Raw genomic sequence first — 21,676 nt, 5'->3', positions numbered from 1 at the left:
ACTCTTGTAACTAGTAATGGAAAAAATTGTAGCATTGATGTGGAGAAAGTGGCCATGGTAGTTGCTGAGGGCAGAGAGAGGGAAGAAGAGATGTGATGTGAGGGCTTTTTTGGGACTTGGAGTTGTCCTAAATGATATTGCAGGGATGGATGCTGAACATTATATATCTTGCCACAATCCACTGAATGTACTGGGGGAGACTGTAACCTGCAATATTATCCTTGTGGTACAGCAGTGCTCAAAAATGTATTCACCAAATGCAATGAATGTGCCACAATGATGAAAGAGGTTGTTGATGTGGGAGAAGTCAGGTGGGGGGATGGGATATATAGGAACCTCTTATTTTTTTAACGTAACATTTTTTGGGCTCTATGTATCTTCAAAAATACAATTAAAATTGATGGGGGCGGGGTGTGGAGAGTGGGATATATGGAAACCTCATGTTTTTTAATGTAACATTTCCTGTGATCTAATAAACTTGAAAAAAGATAATGAAAAAATTAAAATAAATTTAAAAATTTGTAGTGCAAACCATAATGTAAACTATAGACAATGATTAGTAGTGATGTTTCAATATTTATTCATCAATTGTAACAAATGTACCACAGTAATGAAAAATGTTATTAATAGGGGAAATTGTGATAGAGAAATGGGGTGGGGTATATGGGAATCCCTTATATATATACTTTTTAAGATTTATTTTATTTATTTCTCTCCCCTTCCCACCCCCTGCCCACCCATCCACCCCAGTTGTCTGTTCTCTGTGTCCATTTGCTGCATATTCTTCTTTTTGTCTGCTTCTGTTGTTGTCAGCAACATGGGAATCTGTGTTTCTTTTTGTTGCATCATCTTGTTGTGTCAACTCTCCATGTGTATGGTGCCATTCCTGAGCAGGTTGCACTTTCTTTCATGCTGGGTGGCACTCCTTGCACATGGGGCTACCCTATACACAGCATGGCACACCTTGCATGGCATGGCACTCCTTGCGTGCATCAGCACTGCACATGGGCCAGCTCCACATGGGTCAAGAAGGCCTGAGGTTTGAACCATGGACCTCCCATGTGGTAGACAGATGCCCTATCCACTGGGCCAAGTCCACTTCCCCCCTATATATCTGATGTAAATTTCATGTAACCTATACCTACTTTAAAAATAAAAGAAAATTGTCAGAAGAAAAAAATGTCATTCCATTATTTTCTGGCTTGCAAATGTCATTATCAGAAGATATTTTCACCCTTAAGTTTTTACTCAGTTGATAATAAGTCTTTCATTTTACATTGCTCTGTATAAGATTTTTATCTTCATCATTGTTTTCTTGTGAATTTGATTGTGATGTGCATTGTTATTATTTTATGGTTTTCTGCTTGAAAACATTTTTTCATCAAATTTAGAAAAATTTGTTTTTGTTCTGCTAGTATATTTCCTTTCTATGTCCATCTTATTTCTTTCTAAGTACACAAAAATATATACTTAATATTTTATTACAAGTGAATTATGCTTTGTTCATTTCTTTAAGTTATTTTTCTTTTGATGTTTCTTTTTAGGGATCATATCTATTACTACATGCTCATGTTCACTTATCTTTTCTTCTGTGGTCCTATTTTCCATTTTAGATACTGTATTTTCATTTCTAGATTATTTTTTTAATATTTTATATTTCTCTTATCATGATTTTTTCCTCTGCCTTTTTAATCCTATGAATTCTTTCATCTCCATCATTTATGTGTCTCTTTCTAATAATTAATTTATTTAACTCTCAGAAATGTTTATTTTCATACCTAGTAATTTTTATCTGATACTGGATATTTTCAATTTTATGATGCTTAATGTTAGATGTTAGACTTCTTGTATTCTTTTATATATTGATGGTCTTTCTCTGTGATTTAGTTAAATTAACTGAGTTAATTGGACCTTTTCAATTCTTGTTTTAGGCTTTGTTAGGATTGGCACAGAGCAGTCTTTATTGCAGGGGTAATTTGGCTAATAAAGTGACCTCAAGTATTTCTTAAGAGTTTCACTAGAGGTCCACACTTGGGAGGCAAGGCAGATCCAAAAATCTTTTGTTCCTGGGGAACATTCTAATATATTATAGTAGGAGGAAGAACAGGTAAAGCAGAGAGTATCCAAAAAGGATTGAAATTCTGATTATTCTCTTTTCTTTGGTTCAATCCAAGACCTAATCTCAATTCTACTGACTTTCCAATCCCTTGCTTTTGTTAACACTAGTTTGACATTGTGTAAAAAATTCAATTAAAAGGAGCAAAACACTGAAACAATAGACTTATCCAGAAACAAGATTATTCACACTTTACTACTTCATTCACGTGAAATTCTAGAGAGGCAAAAGTAACATATGGTTGGCAGATATCACATCAGTTGTTAAATGAAAAGGTTCACATGGGAATTCTCTGGAGATGATAAGACAATTGACTACAGGAGGTGGTAACATGGATGTATGTATTTTTCAAAATTCATCTGTCTGTACACTGGGAAATGGGTGCATTTGAAATATAAAATTACCTTAACTGAGTTGGCTTAAATTGAAAAAAAAATGAATACATAAGGAATATCAAAATTAGAGATGTTTACCTCAATTGAGTTGGCTAAGAATGAAAAAAATGAATACATAAGGAGTGTCAGAATTACAGAGATGAAAGTAATATACTCAAGTTTGTCAGACATTCCAGCTGCCAATTAAACAAATTTTACTTTATGAAATTAGAAGCATATTTAGAATTAGAGGTTTCCATGTAGGATATGGAACATTTAAAGAAGGGATTCTAGCCAATAGCTGCACCTTAGAATTGATAGTGGAGATATTGAATAGACTAAGATCTGCTTGGGCTCAATCCCCAAAGAGACTGATGCAATATTTCTGTTGAGGAAATCAGGATTTAGTATTTATTAAAAGCAGTCAAGTAATTCTCATGACCACCCAGAATTGGCACTTCTAATATGAAAATTAGTTGATGTAATGGCAGTAGATAAGAACTCTTCCAGATTGTTCATAAAATGAAATAAAGAACAGGAGAAACTATCATAGCCTGGAGATACCATTAAGATCTTAGTTTAAATATTAGGATGATGTGGCAATGAACAAAGACTTTAAAGTGATAATAAGATAATACTATGAACAATTCTATGCCAATAATTTTGACAACTTGAAATGGACAAATTTTTGAAAATACAATTTATCAAATCAACACAGGAAAGAACAACCCTATACCTATTAAAGAAATTAAAATTTGCATGAAGATTCCCAAAAAGAAAACTCCAGGCCTGGCTAATTTCACTGGTATGTTTTATCAAAAATATTCAATCAGGAACTAGTGCCAATCTTACATAAATGATTTAGAGAAAGAAGGATCACTGCCCAAGTCATTTCATGAGGCAAATATAATGCTAATAATAAATTCTGATAAGTGTATTACAAAAAAGAATATACCACACTGATATACATGATGTCAATAGATGCAAAAATCCTTAACAAAATATTAGCAGATCACATGAAATAATTCATAATTCATGATATATTATCTCTGGAGTACAGGGATTAATCATCCCAGAAGAACCACATAGAAAAAGGGGTAGCTCCCAGGAGGAAGATGGGAATTTGACAAAAATAAAAAACTAAAAAAGCAAAAACAATTAATATCTACTACAAATGGTGAAACTTCTGAATATTTTTAATGAAATTATGCACATTTTTGCTATGGGTCATTAATCCAGAGTTAAGAGAGAAAAAAACAAAAACCAACAACAATGTTATGTTGCCCCAAGGGAATGAATGTGCTTTGTTTTCTCAATTTTACTGAGAATGTTCCCAAAATAGAGAAAAGATTATGACTCATTAATGAGGATACTAAAGCATTAGAGTGTGGTAGAAACAGGAGCTTTAACTCTTCATCTTCATTTCAGCACACTCCCTGAGTTAAAAATTAAATTAACAAAAATTATTTCTAAGTTCTAAGTCTTTCATACCCTCTCCTTTTAAAGTGCACTTAATATACTCATTATAAATCTGGTCATTGTGACTTAATTACTACACAATATATTATCCCTCAAGCAAAACACAGTTAGATGTTTTTTGTCTTGTCTGTTGGCTGTAATCATCATAAAACTTTCTTAGCTGTGGAATATGTTGCTTATCTGTACTGTCCATGTGGTGCAGTGGTGCTCCAGAATGTATTCACCAGGTGCAGTGGATGTGCCACGATGATGGAAGAGGTGATGTGGGTGGGGTGGGGGGGTATATGGGGACCTCATATTTTTTAATGTAACATTTAAAAGAAAATAAAGAAGAAAAAAAACCCTATCATAATCATGACCTCTAAATATAGCAGTATATAGCTAATTCAGCCTACTGCACACAGAATGTGTGAAGTTTCAAGGAGCATGATTTTTTATGTCATTTCAATTAGACTTCAGTTCATACATCCTGTGATCTGTCATCCACTTCCCTATTTATCCTTTGTGTTCTTGGCTTGTATAGTAGAAATTTAAATTAAAACCATTTTTTATTTGCTCAGCAACCATCAGATTTATTCTAGTAACAAAATTATACAGTAGTGACTTCTTTATGTGCCAACCTTCAATCTTACCAGAAAATTAGAAAAGAAATGGAGAACAATTTCAGAAACTGGACAGAGCACTTGGCTGGTTAAATTTACAGCTTCAACATGTGCTAAGTAGAGGAAAGGTAGAACTGCTATAGCTTATGCTATTTTAGTCCATAGCTCAGAGGAAGTAACTTTTATTTACCTCAGTGCTAATGATGGAGCTATATATTTTCCCAGGTTCTATTCAGTTAAGAGATAAGGGAGAAAAGCAGGGGAAATTTAATGAAAGGAAGGATAACAGAAAAGGAAACAGGAGGCATAAGGAAACATATGATTAAAAATATAAGGACAACTCCAAGTCCTGAAAATGCCCCAATATTACACCTCTTTTTCCCTCTCCCTGCCTTCAACAACTCCCATGGCCACTGTTTCCACACTAATGATATAATTTCTTCCATTGCTAGAGTCACAATAATTCTGTAGTAGAATACCAGTAAATCCACTGTAATCCATATTTTATTCTTCCATCCTGAGGATCCTGGGATGGTGATGTCCACCCCACCTCTAAATTGAGTGGGGGCTTAGATCCCACATGGCTGATGGATGGAATTCTCCTGCTTGCAGCTGTAGTAGACTCTCTTGATTCCCTGGTGTAATGGTTGACCATCCTCACTTCCTTTTTAGCTGGCCTGGATAAGTCCAAAGAACCAGAGAGTAAGTGTTGCAACTCAAGGATAGATGCTGGACATTATATATCCTGTCAGAACCCACTGAATGGACTGGGAGAGAGGGTAAACTACAATGTAAACTGTAATCCATGCTGTGTGGCAATGTTCCAAAATGTGCTCATCAAATGCAATGAAAGTACCACATTAATGAAAGAACTTGTTGATGTAGGGAGTATGGGGAGTGGGATATATGGGAACCTCTTATATTTTTTAATGTAACATTTTGTCTAATTTATGTATCTTTAAAAAAGGTAATAAAATATGATAAGGAAATAGAAATAACCAGACACTCTAGAAGCTAGTGCTAGAAGACAACTGTAGTGGTAGGCTACATAATGCTGTAGTAGCAAATAACCCCAAACTTCTGTGGCTTACTGTATGTTATGTGTCTGTCATGAGTTAGCAGAGGGCTTCAACTCATTGCCATCATTCAGGCCCCAGGCTGGTGAAGCAGCAACTTTTGGGAATATCACCAGATCCAGTCCAGAGTGGAAAATTCAACACTTGCTCTTAGTTTTTCCAGGGAAAGATCTACATCACTTATTTCAATGTTACTGGCCAAATTAAGAAGCATGATCCACATCTAATTTCAAGGAGGTAGAGAAATGCCATCCTGCAATGTGGGAATCTTAAATTTTTGGCCAAGTAACACATGATACTATTAGTGTCACAGTGCAGATAATGAAGTTTATATGCCATGTAGAGCACTGTACTCAATTGGCTACTGGAAATCCAATCTCTCTTTATTCCTTACAAGAAATAGTATTTTCCCTGAGATAGTAATCTGAACACTTGAAAACTGCATTTTAAAATTCTTCTTCTGTAGATAGAGGTAGCAATTGACACAGGGTCGGCCATACATATCAGTGGACCCCATTAGGTGGGGCTTCTAAGAATGCTCTGTAAAACAGGCACAGCCTCAACTGACTTTCCTCTGCCATAGTTGTGATGCCAGGGGAGTTTGGGAAGAGACATCTTGTGGTATGAGAACAGGAGTTATGACCTATTGTGTTATACTGTAAGCCAGGGGCACTAATGGGACTGTTGTGCTGATGCACCAGGTTTGGATTACCAACTTTCAAATTCCCCATTGTGTGACAAAAAATTAAAATTTTAAAAATCTGTTTTTTCAGGTACTTCAAGTATAGTTTTCTTTTATATGCTGTTGGACCTATTCCTAGGTGATAAAACTTTGAAATCAGTGAGGTGATGATACAAATAGCAGATACTAAACTTTAGAATTTACTTATTGAAGACCTGAAAAGAGCAGGAATTATGAATCCACCCATTTTCCCCCTACATCCTATTCATTACTATGGCAGCAAAAGAATATTTTTTCTCTCTTTTGAGTATCTAGGATCACTTTCCACATTGTCTTTTCATGACTCTGTGTTTCTTTGCACTAAAGAAAGTAGAGAAAAGGAGGATAGCCACAGTTTCTGACTAGAACCTTATTCTGAGGTATTAATCTCCTTAAACTGATTGACTTAATTAAATGAGTTCTATCAGTTAGTCTTGGGTAGTTTATCCTTTAAACTTCCTCCCCTCTTTGGAACCTCACATCTCTGAATCTCTCCATTTATGCTGCCCAATGTGACCCCAACCTCTTTAAAAGCCTTTGGTGTGCTTTCTAGTCCTTATTCAAAAGACAGGGATGAATACAATGACATTAGGGTGGGTTTCTAAAGGTGGAAGCAAATTCTCAAGACTAGAGGGATAAAGGTAAGAAGGCAGGAAAGGAGATGGAAGTTCTATTTCTAGAGCTACCACTGGGAGCATTTCACAATTGCAATTAGATTTATCAACTTTTGTATATTCAACCTTTCAAAAATATTCCCAAGGTTTTCTTCCAATCATATAAATATTGCCACAGTTTGGCCTTTGGAAAGCTTTCTTAGTAAAATGTTCTTTAGTTATTTATTATGTGAATCCCATCTGTGAGATATTCTTCTCATGTAGATAACAGTGTTACACAGAGTAAACATTAAGGAATGGCTCTATATGGAGGTACATTTTCAGAAAACCAAAGAAAAAGTAATGACCCAGTAAGAACTGAATTCAGTTTTTCTGTTGGAATTAGAGGTAACTCTATGCCTTTCTCTCTTGAGTTACTTAATCATTCAGCACTCTCTAGCATAAACATATTATAAAGAATGTCAAGTTGATGTGGGCTATGGGTGGAAGGCTCTTTGTCTCTTCAGAAATAACCTTAACATAAACTGTCTGTCCTGACTTGTGGGTGTGGGATGGTGAGAGGCTGCAGTCCTGACCTTGGTGACCATGGCAATGACTCCAGTCCCAGGAAACAGTTTAACAATGCAAAGTCTATAAACTTTAAATATTCAGGGAAAATGCAAACCAAATGTGCTAAAAGCTTATCTAGAATGTCTGAAGTCCATGCTAAAAGCTTACCTAGGATGTGGAAGATATATGCTAATTCAAGCCTATTGAGAACTGAAACAAAAGGACAACTTGGCCTTTCCTCTCTGTATAAAAGGGACTCAAAAATCTTGTTCAGTGCTCGGGATTGAAACAGAAAGCTCCCAAGTCTGGCCGGGCATCAATAAACCATTTTTCCTTCTCAAAATCATTCCTGAGTCCTGGACTCTCTATATGCAAATAATTGAACCTCTCTCAAATTCTACAACAAGGAGTCAGTTCAGAAAGTTTCTACTAAAAATATGTTGATTTAGAATTGTCTTACGGGAAAACATAAAAAGCATTCACAAACTATGTTTGCCCTTACACATCCTGTAAGTCACTCTGAAGGAGGCCTTATTACACCAGTTTTAGGAAGATGAAACTTTCTCAAATCAAGTTTCCTTAAATGAAAAGTCTTCATTTAAACAATATTATACTTCTATTTGCAGTGGTATGTACCCTCTCTTAAACTGAAAACAATTTAAAATGCTGGAGTACTACATATAATAACATGACTTCGGGAAGTGGTTTGACCTAATGTAAGGGGGAAATGGAAAGGAGAAATGAGATTATAAGGCTGTGAGTCTCTAAAAAAGAGTCTGGAGGTTGTCAGAAGGAATACCCCTATGTACAACTGAACAGAGTCTAAGAGACAGATAAGGTAGATACAACCCCAGGTATTGATTCTTCTGAGGGATAAAGAGACCCACGGGTTCTATGGTCATGGCAGAAGGGGTTCACTGCCATGACAGATGGCCCTTCTTTGGAGCTGGTGTTTCTGTGTGATGGAAATGGACTCAGAGGGGATCTCTTTTCACAAGACTTGCATGCTACTTTATTGGAATTGTAGTTGGTGCTGAGTTTAAGATATATGTAGGGGATTTGAATCTCTGGACTGATAATATGACACCCAGGCCCAGAGCCTCAACAGACTTCAGCTCCTACACTTTGACTTATTGGACTTACTCCACTCAGCTAACATGGAGTTGAAGAAGGTCAACCACCACAACATGGAGCCTAGAGTGTCTACAACTAGAAGCGGGAAGAGTGCATCCAGTACCCATGTGGAATCTAAGCCCTCACTTGACATAGGTGTGCAATGGACACAACCAATCCAATGTCCACAGAGAAAATGTGGAATGGGTGTGGGAACGGTAGCCATGGTGGCTGCTGGGTGTGGGGAACGGGAGGAAGAGATGAGATGTGGAGGCGTTTTCGGGACGTGGAGTTGTCCTGGATAGTGCTTCACAGACAATTACGGGACACTGTAGATCCCCCCAGGGCCCACTGGATGGAACGTGAGAGAGTCTGGGCTATGATGTGGACCATTGACTATGGGGTGCAGTGATGCTCAGAGATGAACTTACCAGGTGCAATGGATGTATCACGATGATGGGAGAGAGTGTTGCTGTGGGGGGAGTGGGGGGCGGGGGCGGTGGGGTTGAATGGGACCTCATATATTTTTTTTAATGTAATTTAAAAAAATAATAATAAATAAAATAAAATAAAATAAAATAAAATAAAATGCTGGAGTAAAATGTTTTCAGAATCGCATTTTAAAAGTATTGTTGATCTCCTAAAAAATCAGATAAGTACAGAGACAAACAAACAAAAGTGGTCCTAAAAGAAAGAAAACTTCAAAGTGGGAGCAGATATTCTGTGAAGATTAAAAATAACTCAAGTTCAACATCACATCAAAATCAGTTATGTCCACAAAGAAGAGGTGGCGTTGGATTGGGAGGAGTGGACATGGTGGACGATGGGTGTGGGGAAGGGCAGGAAGAGATGAGAGGTGGAGGCATCTTTGGGTCATGGAGCTGCCCTGGATGGTGCCTCAGAGGTAATCACCGGACATTGTGAATCCTCACAGGGCCCACTGGATGGAATGGAGGCGAGTATGGACCATGATGTGGACCATTGTCTATGGGGTGCGGAGGTGCCCAAAGATGTACTTACCAAATCCGATGGATGTGTCGTGACGATGGGAACGAGTGTTGTTGGGGGGGGAGAGGGGGGTGGGGGGGTGGGGTTGAATGGGACCTCACATATATATTTTTAATGTAATATTATTACAAAGTCAATAAAAAAATATTAAAAAAAAAAATCAGTTATGGCTGTGATCTCTCCTGAGGCAAAATCCCTCTCCATCTGTGGACCTGAGAAACCTGGAAAATAAGTTATGTGCTTCCAAAGCACAATGGTAGAACATGCAGAGGATAGGCATGCTTATTCTGTAACAAGAAACTGGAAGGAAAAGGGGGTCACAGGTTCCAAGCAGGGCCAAAGCCCAGCAGAGCAAACTTCATTAGATTTCAAGGTCATCTCTGGATTGAGGCTTTGTCCTCTGAGCCTGCTGGAGGGGCAGCCCCACCCTTTCCAAGAGCTTGTGAGAGCAGCCATGCTCTCCCCAGTGCTGGAGCCCAGGTCACATTGAGTCTGAGGACAGCAGTGGCAATCTCACTCTGCCTGAGCACTGCTGTGTGTGCTCCAGTTTCTCCAAGCATTAGTGCCACCCCAATGCTGACTGGACCCATGCTCACCCACAGCCTCTTTAGCAAAGGATTTCCTAGCCATACCCTCATCAAGAGGCCCATTCTCTGGGAATGCACTCTCAATAGTTCATGGAGGACCCTGATAGAGTCACTTCTGGCCCTGGTCTCAGAGAACACTACCTGGATAGAATGAGAATTTTCCACATTATCAGTTGCTGGTTCCTATGAGTGTAAGAAATCAGTTCTCATTTTATCCCTTTCTGCTCTCATTTTACTGTAAGTTACAAGGAGAAACAAGTCTGTAGCTTCCACGCTTAGCTTGAAAATTTCCTCAGCTAAATATCCAGGTTCACTGCCTGTAAGTTCTGCCTTCCATTGAACATGAGAACACAATTTCAGTAAGTTATCTGCTATGTTATAACAAGAACCACATTCATCATTTCTTTCTAAGCTCTCAATGGAAGTATCTTTAACATCCATATTTCTACCGACAGACTCTGCAAAACAACTTGGTCTTCTTATCAAGCACCTCAGATTCTTCCAGCTTTACTCATTACTTAATTTCCAAGCCTGTTCCACATACTTAGATGTTTGTTAGAGCAGCGTTCCACTCTCAGTACTACAATCTGTACTCATCAAGATTCTCCAGAGAAACAGATCTGGCAGGAATAATTCATATACACATACATACCTACATATATATGTATGAATGTATGTCTATATATACATGCACATGTGTGTGATGTAAATAAAGGATTTATTATAGGAATTGGCACGTGTGCCTGTGGAGATTGTCAACAAGTTGCACTTCCATAGGACAGGCTGCAAGTTGGAAACTGCAATGAAGGTGAAGTGAAATTCTCCAGGCGAAGCTTGGCTGGCTGAAGCACAGATAAAGTCTTCTTTTTGACTTCTGAAATCCTTAGTTCTGGTTCTTAGACCTCCAACTGATTGATGAGGAGACTCCCCTTATGCTGAGGGCAGTCTTCTTTCTTGGTTGTGGATGTAATCAGCTATAAATGCAATCCACTGACAATATGTGTAAATCTCTCAGGAAATATCCACACAGTAACAATCAGGCCAGAGCTTGTTTGACCAAACAACTGGACATTGTAATGTAGCCATGTTGACACATGAACTTAACTGTCCCACAAGCTCATGAGAAATAAACATCTTATGTAGAAAATGACAGTGAGAAAACTAGCCAGTATTAAATGATCATGCTAGCAAAAGGAACAAAGAAATAGTACATGAAAATCTGAGCCTTCATAAGACCCTCATGTGGGTTTTCATGCAGGCCACACATGTGATGGTAAATCCTCAATAAAGTATGTTTAATTAAATGTTTTTAGGATTTGGATACTTTCAGGCAACTGAGAGAAAAATGTAACTTTCTTCTGTGGGAAAGTATTTTTATCTCAGGCCTCAAAGGATTGCTGAGAGACAGTGCCAAGGATTGTGTGCTCTAGTTAACAATGACAAAGCACACAGGAACAAGTAATAAGCAAGTGAAGACCTCAGAGGCCAGGATCCCAGGGACACAGAGGAGTGTGATCAATACTTGGTGGCTCTTTCCTTCTTAAAGAAGAGAAGCTTGTGACAACCTCATAGGACAGGGCCAAAGAAGACTAGATTGGGGATCACTCCAGGATTTCAGTAAAGAGCAGAAAGACCCTCCAATCTTTTGAAATTTGGTACTAGTTATCACTGTTGTAAGTTTATCTCTTTTACACTGAGCACTGGGGGGAAGAAGGAAGATAAATAAGATGTAGTTCCAATTTCAAAGAATTTAAAGTCCAGGAGGGGATTGGAGGGCCCTATAATATATCTAGGTTTTGGCTACCTTAGTAAAGCCTTTTGGGATTTCTGCCCAAGCCACAATTACCCTTTCTTTGAGAACTTACCTCCAGTCCAGTTAAGGTTGATCACCATCAGACATGTTTATACTCATAACCCTGTCACCACAGTTCACTAGGCCAGGAGTAATCACATAGCCCCTGGTGGGCCCATCATCATGTGTAAGCTCCAAATTTGGAATCATAACCACAACAAGTTAGTACCCGTGGTTGGCTGGAAATATAATTTGTAATTTCAGTGGTTGCAGGATGGTCAAATTCAGTCTTGTCATGAATATAAGCATCTGATCTAAAGAGCAAAAGAACAATGCCTAACATTGTTTTCCAGCAGTATTCATTCCTTATCAACATCCACATTTTCCTTTTGAACAAGACAAGAATTTTTTTTTGTATCTTCCTCTGGTCTCTCTCCATTCTCCCTCCACCAAACTTTGCCATTGAGACACATAATATAGTAGTTAATAGCACTACCAGGACCTTACTGCTTGGGAATAATCCCTCGATCCACAGCTGTTAGAATTATGATCTCAAATGAATTAACTCTCTATATCTCAGTTTTCTCATCTATACAGTGGAAATAATAATATTATCTACCTAAATGAATTAATATCTGTAGGTCAGCTAATGCCTGATAAATAATAAACATTTTAAAAAATAAATACATTATGGTATTTATGAATCAAAATTGTCTGGAATATTAAATGCAGATTTCCATGGCTAAACACTTTTGCTATTGCTAATTTTGAAAATGACCATTATTAAACCCTTTATTTATTCTTACATCCCATAGCACAACACTTTACCATAAATTAATTTCCTTTCTCAGTGGAGTACTTTGCCTCAGGTTTCTTTCAAAGAGTATCTGTATGGTAAATATATTTCATAGTTTAGTTTGAAATTTTTCATCTAATTGGATTTCAAAGTGTATTTAAAAACAGTAAATCTATATATTCTGCCATAACACACTGAATGTACTGGGGGAGATTATAAACTTCAATGTAACTATTATCCATGTGGTGCAGCAGTGCTCCAAAATGTATTCATCAAATGCAATGAATGTGCCATGCTGATGAAAAGGTTGTTGATGTGGGAGGAGTGGGGTAGAGTGGTGTGGGGTATATGGGAACCTCTTACATTTTTTAATGTAACATTTTTGTGATCTATGTATCTTCAAAGAATACAATTTAAAAATGATGGGGGTGGGGTGGTGGGGATTGGGGCTTATGGGAACCTCATGGTTTTTTTAGAGATTATTTATTTCTCTCCCCTTCTCCCCCCACCCAGGTTGTCTGTTCTCTGTATCTATTTGCTGCATCTTCTTCTTTGTCTGCTTCTGTTGTTGTCAGCAGCACTGGGAATCTGTGTTTCTTTTTTTGTTGTGTCATCCTGTTGTGTCAGCTCTCCATGTGGGCAGTGTCATTCTTAGGCAGGCTGAACTTTCTTTCACACTGGGTGGCTCTCCTTATGGGGCACACTCCTTGTGTGTGAGCTCCCCTATGTGGGGGACACCCCTGCATTGCATGGTACTCATGTGCATCAGCACTGTGCATGGGCCAGCTCCACACAGGTCAAGGAGGCCCAGGGTTTGAACAGCAGACCTCCCATGTGGTAGACGGATGCCCTAACCACTGGGCCAAGTCTGCTTCCCTTTTATGTTTTTTAATGTAACATTTTATGTGATCTATTAACTTTAAAAAAAGAAAATTAAAAAGTAAAAAGAGTAAAAATGACTAAATAGGATGTATTATAGGAGTTTAAGGAAATTCCACATCAAAAAGATATACTAATGTAACTCCCATATTGAGTGAATAAAAAGAAAGATTCCATGCAACCATCTCAATATAACCAGAAAAATTAATTTACCATTGTGCCAGATTGTCAGCTATCAGCTTTGCATTACAACCATCCTCTTCTATGGTCTCCTCTGCACTGGGAAATTCATTTTCCAGAAGATTCTTCTCTGTATAGTTTCAGGCTAAAGTTTGCCAATGAGAGGAACTTACACAATATTTGGAAAGTGAACTGGTTAGTGGAGAAGTCATCATTCCAGGGTGGCTGTGGCAGCCAGATGAAAAGGCTTCACAGATTTCTCCCCAAGTCCCTGCTTAGCTGCTGCAGACCAAGGCCTTGACCTTTCCCAGGGGCTTGACAAATGCAGCAATGTCCAGAAAAACTTGAATCAAGCTGAAGTCATCAATGACTGTTTCCTTGACTTTTTATTCTTTTTTAAGATTTATTTTATTTATTTTTCTACCCTTCCCCCCCACCCGTGCCCCAGTTGTCTGTTCTCTGTGTCCTTTCACTGTGTGTCCTTTTTGTCTGCTTCTGTTGTTGTCAGCAGTACCAGGAATCTGTGTTTCTTTTTGTTGTGTCATCTTGCTGTGCCAACTCTCTGGTGTGCAGCACCATTCCTGGGCAGGCTGAAATTCCTTTTATGCTGGGTGGCTCTCCTTATGGGGTGCACTCTTGCATGTGGGGCACCTCTATGTGGGGGCACCCCTGTATGGTATGGCACTCCTTGCATGCATCAGCACTGTACATGGGCCAGCTCCACTTGGGTCAAGGAGGCCCGGGGTTTGAACTGCACACCTCCCATGTGGTAGACAGATGCCCTAACCACTGGGCCAAGTCTGCTTCCCTTCCTTGACTTTCTAACTGTCACTCTTCCTGACCTTCACTCATCCGGCTCTTGTTATGTTCATGTATGACCTGTTTCCTTTATTAAACACCTGTATTCAATAATACTCAGAGTCATTCTGTTTTACTGACCAAACCAAGACTGAAAAAATATTCAAAAACTAGGAATTTAGGAAGAGATGAGAGTTGCTTTGTGTTGACAAAGGCTTTTAACATAAATCTATAAATACACTGTAACAAAAGAATAAGCTCTTGAACTGACTGCAGCCATCACTCATTCAAGTATCTAAGTCACTCCCCATAGAATAATTTTATTTCTTCCAGAATTCATATGGAAAATTGGACAAATAATTAATGAAAACTCTCTCTATAGAAAGCCTGGAGAAATAAATTAATTAGCCAGAACTTTTGTCCAAAATTTAGTTTCTTATTTCATTTTCATACCAGGAGAATCTTTACTATTTAGTCAAGTCAAGCTCTATCTGCTTGACTGCTTAAGAGTAATTGTTTGTGGAAAATTAATAAATTGGCATTCTGGTTTCAAATATTTATCAAGCTTGAGGTTTTGCTTAGGGTGAATTTGTTTTTTGGGCCTGATTAGCTCTGAATCCTGATTAAATCTAGATTGTGGTTAGGCAAAGAAATGATACAAAAATATAGAATACCAAACTTATGCCTATTTGCTTCAGTAACATTCTACATTTGAAGGGTTTGTAGAAGACTAAATGAGATAAATGAAAAGCACCTGGAATAGGGGCTGTGTTTATATAAATGACCACTGCTATTTTTGGGAGGGCTAGGGTATGAGGGAAGGTAAAATGGATGAACCTTGAGAATCTTATGTTGAGTGAAGCAACCCAGGCATTGAAGGACAAATACTACATGACCTCAATGATATGAAATAAGCAAACTGCCTCAGAGAGCTAGAGTCTGGAAAAGAGGCTTACAGGAAATCGGGGGGTGGAGGAAGGATGTGAGTTAATGTCTGCAGGGGTGGAATCTGTGATGAGCTGGCGGTAAGTATGAGCACAAAGAAGGGACAAAATGGGGGCAAGGGGTTGCCTTCGGATGGGGCTTTGTGGGTTTGAGGGGGGCTGGGGATGGGCAGAGGGGAAATAATGTCCAAAAATTGGGGGGAGGGAGGGGCAACATACGAACATGGGAGAGTGTCAGGTGTTCGTTGAGAACAAAATGTTGAGAAAATCGTATCAAAGTATAAGTAGGAGGGTTACCTGTTTAGAATGCTCAGGGGGTATGGTCTGATGCGGGACGGACTCTGGGGGAATAGCTGAAGGCTCATTTTGCCAGGGTGGGCCGTACCATTGGGAAGAGACCCAAGAAGTGAGAGTTGGGGTGGACCCACATCCTGGGGAGGACTAATGCCGTCAAATAGAGAGAACTGTATCTCTCATGAGAAAGGAAGGCTCCCAGGACATTAGGGCAGTTGAGAAAGTCAGGCCCTGAATACTGCTGCAAGTATCTCTGGACATGGCTTCTTGGGAAATGGAGATTGGCTGGCGTTGTGGGCCCCAAGGGGAGGGGAAAATGGATGTGGAATGGATGGAACCAAGGTAAATATGGGGGCAAGAGAGGAGTTTTGTGAGAGTACACGAGGATGAATACAAAACATGTAATATTACACCAAAAACATATAGGGGACGACAGACAATGTAAACCATAAGGCAAAACATAGGATAACTAAAAAATTTAGAAAACTGTACAACCTAAAGTATGGACAACATAGTAAGCACAGATGTCACCTTGTTTGAAAGCTATTGTCTTGGAATCTGTACATCAGTTTCAGGAAATATGATATGAATAAGTTAAAAGATTATCGCTCTGGAAGGGAAAAGGTTTTATGGTGGATCTGGGGAAGTACTGTATATTGTATATATGAATTTCAGTGATCTAAGACTCTTGTGAAGCTGACATTATGTTGGGATTCACTTTACAGGAAGTTTTGGATCACAGAGTGGTTCAACAATGGCAGCGGAGGAATACTGATATAGGATGTTATTGACAGGATATATATGGTTGACAGGGAGTTATACAGGGCATATGCCCAGGGTATATATTAATGTCTAGATATACTCATAGTGGAAACAATTAAAAACAACAGCTGGGGGGTACTGGGCCCCTGGCTGGGGGGTCACTGTCATAGACAATGGGGGAGCAGCGGCAGTCCCCCAGGGGCAACGGCAAGAACCAGGAAGGAAGGAGGGCCCAACAGTGGGCTCCTGATACTGATGGCTATGCTTTTGAGCCTATACACATGCAATAAGAATAAGGCCTAGAGTAGCACTGTGCCTGGGAGTTTCCTCCTGACAGCCTTCATGTTACTCAAATGTGGCCACTCTCACAGCCAAACTCAGCATATAGATGCAGGTGCATTCCCCCCAGCAAGGGACATGACACCTGGGGATGGGCCTCCCTGGCACCGAGGGATCACTACCAAATACCAGCTGAAGATGCAACTAGAAAATGACCTTGAATTAAAGGTTCAATACGGATCAGCAGAATATCCCTATCTACGTATAATAACATGACTTCAAAATGCTGTTTGACCTAATGTAAGGGGGAAATGGAAAGGAGAAATGAGATTATAAGGCTATGAGTCTCTAAAAAAGAGTCTGGAGGTTGTCAGAAGGAATGCCCTTATGCACAACTGAGCAGAGTCTGAGAGACAGATAAAGTAGATACAACCCCAGGTATTGGTTCTTTTGAGGGATAAAGAGACCCACGGGTTCTATGGTCATGACAGATGGGGTTCACTGCCATGGCAGATGGCCCTTCTTTGGAGCTGGTGTTTCTGTGTGATGGAATTGGACTCAGAGGGGATCTCTTTTCACAAGACTTGCATGCTACTTTATTGGAATTGTAGTTGGTGCTGGGGTTTAAGATATATTTAGGGGATTTGAAACTCTGGACTGATTGCAGTCACCCCTCGGGCTGAAGCGTGGTTTGCTGGCCTGGCAGGGGAGCGGCCGCGGTAGGCCAAGCTGCTGCACCCATAATAGGGTGGCTGGTCGGACTCACCGCCACCCCTGAAGGAAGCTCGGCATGGGCGCAGAGTGCCCTCGGGTCTCCCCTTCTCGGCAGCCATGCTTCCGCGGCCGCCCCTCCTCCCGGATGGCACCACACGATGCCTGTAGGGCAGCACCCTTCTTCTTCTTTCTCCCTGCGCAGGCGCAGGGCGGAAAATTCCAGTCTGCCCTTTTCCCTTCCCCCAACAGCAGCAACAGGCAGGCGTGGGCGGGAAACTCAAGTCTGCCCTCCACCCCAGCAACAGCAGCCACCAATCCCTAAATCCTGCCCCTTCCCCCAGCAACAGCGACAGCCAATCCCTAACCACCACCCCTCCCCCATCCAGTACCGCCCACTGACCTTTCTCCGGCAACCAATCAGAACAGGGCGTGGCTTCGACCAATCAGCCTTCCCCAGCCCCTATAAAACTGTTGCCTCTCCCTCAATAAAGTTGGACTTGTGTGTTTACCTTGTCTCCGCGGTAGTTCTTCTGCCGTGTGCCCTCCAGTCCTGAGAGCCCCCGACAAGGGCCTGGCCTCCCTTGTCCCCAGTTCATTGCCTGCTTCTCTGGGCGACCCCTTCGTCACCTGCTTCTCCGGGCGACCCCTTCATCGCCGGCTTCGCCGGGCGACCCCGTCAGCCGAACCGCGCAACCCCTTGTGAGACCGATCCCTCGTCTGCTGCCGGACCGACCCCTCGTCCCAGGTGGGACCAACTCCTTGTCCCAAGCGGGACCGACCCCTCGTCCAGAGCTGGACCGACCCCTCGTCCGCAGCCAGACCCCACCTCTACCAACCGAGCAATCCGCCGCAGCTGGCGCCCAACGTGGGGCAAGGCAACCCCACCACAGCCTCACTCCATAACCTGGCGGCCCCCCCCCCTCCTCTCTTCTCACCTTGGGACTTCTCTCATGCAATATTGCTGCTACCTGAGCCTTGGCTACCTCATATGATCCACGGAGGTCTGGGAGAATCACTGGATGGCTTTCTCCTTCCATGTCGGGGGCTTATACCGACCCGCTATGATTAAGAGGAGCCTTGGATTTCTCGGGAGCACGCGCTTGCACATCTGAAGTAATCCTACCACAGCCCTATGCCCTCCTCTCTTCTCACTTTGGGACTTCTCTCGTGCAACATTGCTGCTACCTGAGCCTTGGCTACCTCATACGATCCACGGCGGTCTGGGAGAATCACTGGATGGCTTTCTCCTTCCATGTCGGGGGCTTATACCGACCCGCTATGATTAAGAGGAGCCTTGGATTTCTCGGGAGCACGCGCTTGCACGTCTGAAGCAACCCTACCACAGCCCTATGCCCTCCTCTCTTCTCACCCCTATCTTTTCGCTCTGCATTGCTGCTCCTGAACCTTGGTGACCTCATATGATCCACGGTGGTCTGGGAGACTCGCTGGATGGCTTTCTCCTTCCATGTCGGGGGCTTATACCGACCCGCTATGATTAAGAGGCGCCAATAAAACTCTCAGGAGCGTGTGCCTGAGCACCTCCACCCCTGCCTTCACCTCTGCCTCCTCCCCTCTGCACTTGCTCCCCTTTGCCTTGCTCCACTGCTCATCGTTCCGCCCTCCCCTCGTCAGGGCCTTCTTTTGGCCCGCGACCACCGTCGGAGTCCCATCGGCTCTGACCCCTCGTCTCACCGCGCACCTCGGCTCCCATCGCCGCGCTCTCAAGGTAAGGGCCCCTTTTCTTATCAGCTCCAAAAGGCCATTAGCAATGGGTAACATCCTATCTGCTAAGCAAGCCCCACAAGTTTGGGCCCTCACCGGTCTCCTAGACACTCACCGGTGTAAGATCTCTTTGAAACAGCTCCAAGTATATTGGGACCTTCTTCTCCCCTTTAATCCATGGCTTACCACGTGTCAGCTTTGGGACCCGGACACCTATACTCGCCTTATAGATAGGGTCACTTCTGCTGTGGAGCAGGAAGGTAAAAGATTCCCTCCTGGCTTATTACAGGCAACATAAAGTCCAGAAAAAATCTTGAAGGGTATAATCTATGATATGCTATATAAAAAAGGATTTAAAAGCAGCTATACCAAGAAAGTAAAAGTTATAAGTCAACTGTAAATAAATTATATATTTCTGTTAATGTGTTGTAATTGTTCTGTGTTTGTCTGTCTGTTCGTTCAATGTCAACATATATTGTGATACCTCCGGATGGTAAATATAAATTACTAGAAATCTTTAAAAGAGCTCTATTCAAATGGCCAAAAATTAAATAAGCGCTTATATTAATACTTAAGTTTATTATATTAATACATAAGTTTAAATGTTAATAAGATATCTACAATTTTAAAAAAAATTGTAAGTCTTAACAAAATTAACTGTACATCTTCATAAAAAGTTGTTCTTGCCTAGATTAAAATGAATAATTTATTTTTCTTCACAGGATAATATAAAGAATGTAAAACTTATATGAATATTAAAAAAGGTTAAAAGTTTGTAAAAATGCTAACTGAAATGTAATAAGTTTTGCAAAAAGGCGTATTTTGTCCTAAAGTAGGATGGCTAATTTTTCATAAACTCTTGAAACTTAATTTGCATGCGGCAAGTGTAAAAGGTATTGTGATAACTTTACGTAAGGGAATGTGTTCTGTAAAGATAAAATTTATCTTCAATAGTCTATATGGTTATAAATAATAATAAAAGGTTTAATAAAGCATTGTTTACATTAAGGTATTAAATAGCTAATTCCAAAAGGTCATTCTTAAATATATATAAAATATAAACTGAATTGATGATAATAATAATAAAAGGTAATTTTATAACAGGAGAGATTAACAGCAACCAAGCTCCCCTGCCAACTTGCTTTTAGGAAACGGTTTCTAATATTGCATGCTACTAAGTATTTAGAGAAAAGTTATTCTTAAGGAAACAGAAGATGATTTTGTCTTTGCAGCCATTGTCTATTTAGCAACACCCCTCGCTATCGGCCTAGCCACTGTTGCGCCAGACAATTGGAACCTTAAACAAAGACTCCTCCTCACTGTCATCTTCCTATCTATCGTTACTATATTTACTGCCCTCATTCTCCTTCATTTATAAAGCAGTCTCCTACAAACCACAAAGCTTCTGTCTTAAACATACCATTCTCAACCCTATCCTCTAAATGATCTTCTCACTTCCCCCACAGCCTTTAATACTTTATTTCTTCCTCATAACCTTTGCTTTCTTGATAATATTTTCCACCATCTGTCTAGCCGCTACCGCCCCAGAAGATTGGAACCTCGGCCAACGAATTCTACTCTCCATCGCCTTTCTGTTTATTATCCTCTTTTATGCTTTACTCCTTATCTTCCTCCCATAATGACTTCACCAAGCCTCCTCTTGTCCAAAACCGTCACCCTTCTTTTCCTCACACTCCCCATTGCACTCACCAACCCCAGCCATCAGCCTTTTAATTGGACAGTAAGCCTCTGGCAGGAAGAAGTAATCCTCTCCTACAATGTCTTCGCTGCCAAGGAGAGATCAACTACCTGCAACGCGCTGTCATCCTGGACTTTTAACAAGCAGATGGACCTTATAGCCACCGAGATCAACGAGAATTGGACATTGGCCACCCTTGCTTGCAACGGCAAGATACCACCCCCCAAATTGTACATTTGTATCCCTGTCATACTCACCTCCCTCTTCAGCCCCGCTTCCCTCATTGCTTACTGCCTCTTGGGCCTTGGCTACTTGCTACTGCTGCCATCCTGGCCCTTATTTGAAAAGAAGGGGGAAATGCGGTCACCCCTCGGGCTGAAGCGTGGTTTGCTGGCCTGGCAGGGGAGCGGCCGCGGTAGGCCAAGCCGCTGCCCCCATAATAGGGTGGCTGGTCGGACTCACCGCCACCCCTGAAGGAAGCTCGGCAGGGGCGCAGAGTGCCCTCGGGTCTCCCCTTCTCGGCAGCCATGCTTCCGCGGCCGCCCCTCCTCCCAGATGGCGCCACACGATGCCTGTAG

Source organism: Dasypus novemcinctus, chromosome 22, assembly GCF_030445035.2.
Source record: "Dasypus novemcinctus isolate mDasNov1 chromosome 22, mDasNov1.1.hap2, whole genome shotgun sequence".
NCBI classification, from domain to species: Eukaryota; Metazoa; Chordata; class Mammalia; order Cingulata; family Dasypodidae; genus Dasypus; species Dasypus novemcinctus.
The sequence above is the reverse complement of the archived record's forward strand: the minus strand, read 5'-3'. Positions refer to the sequence as shown.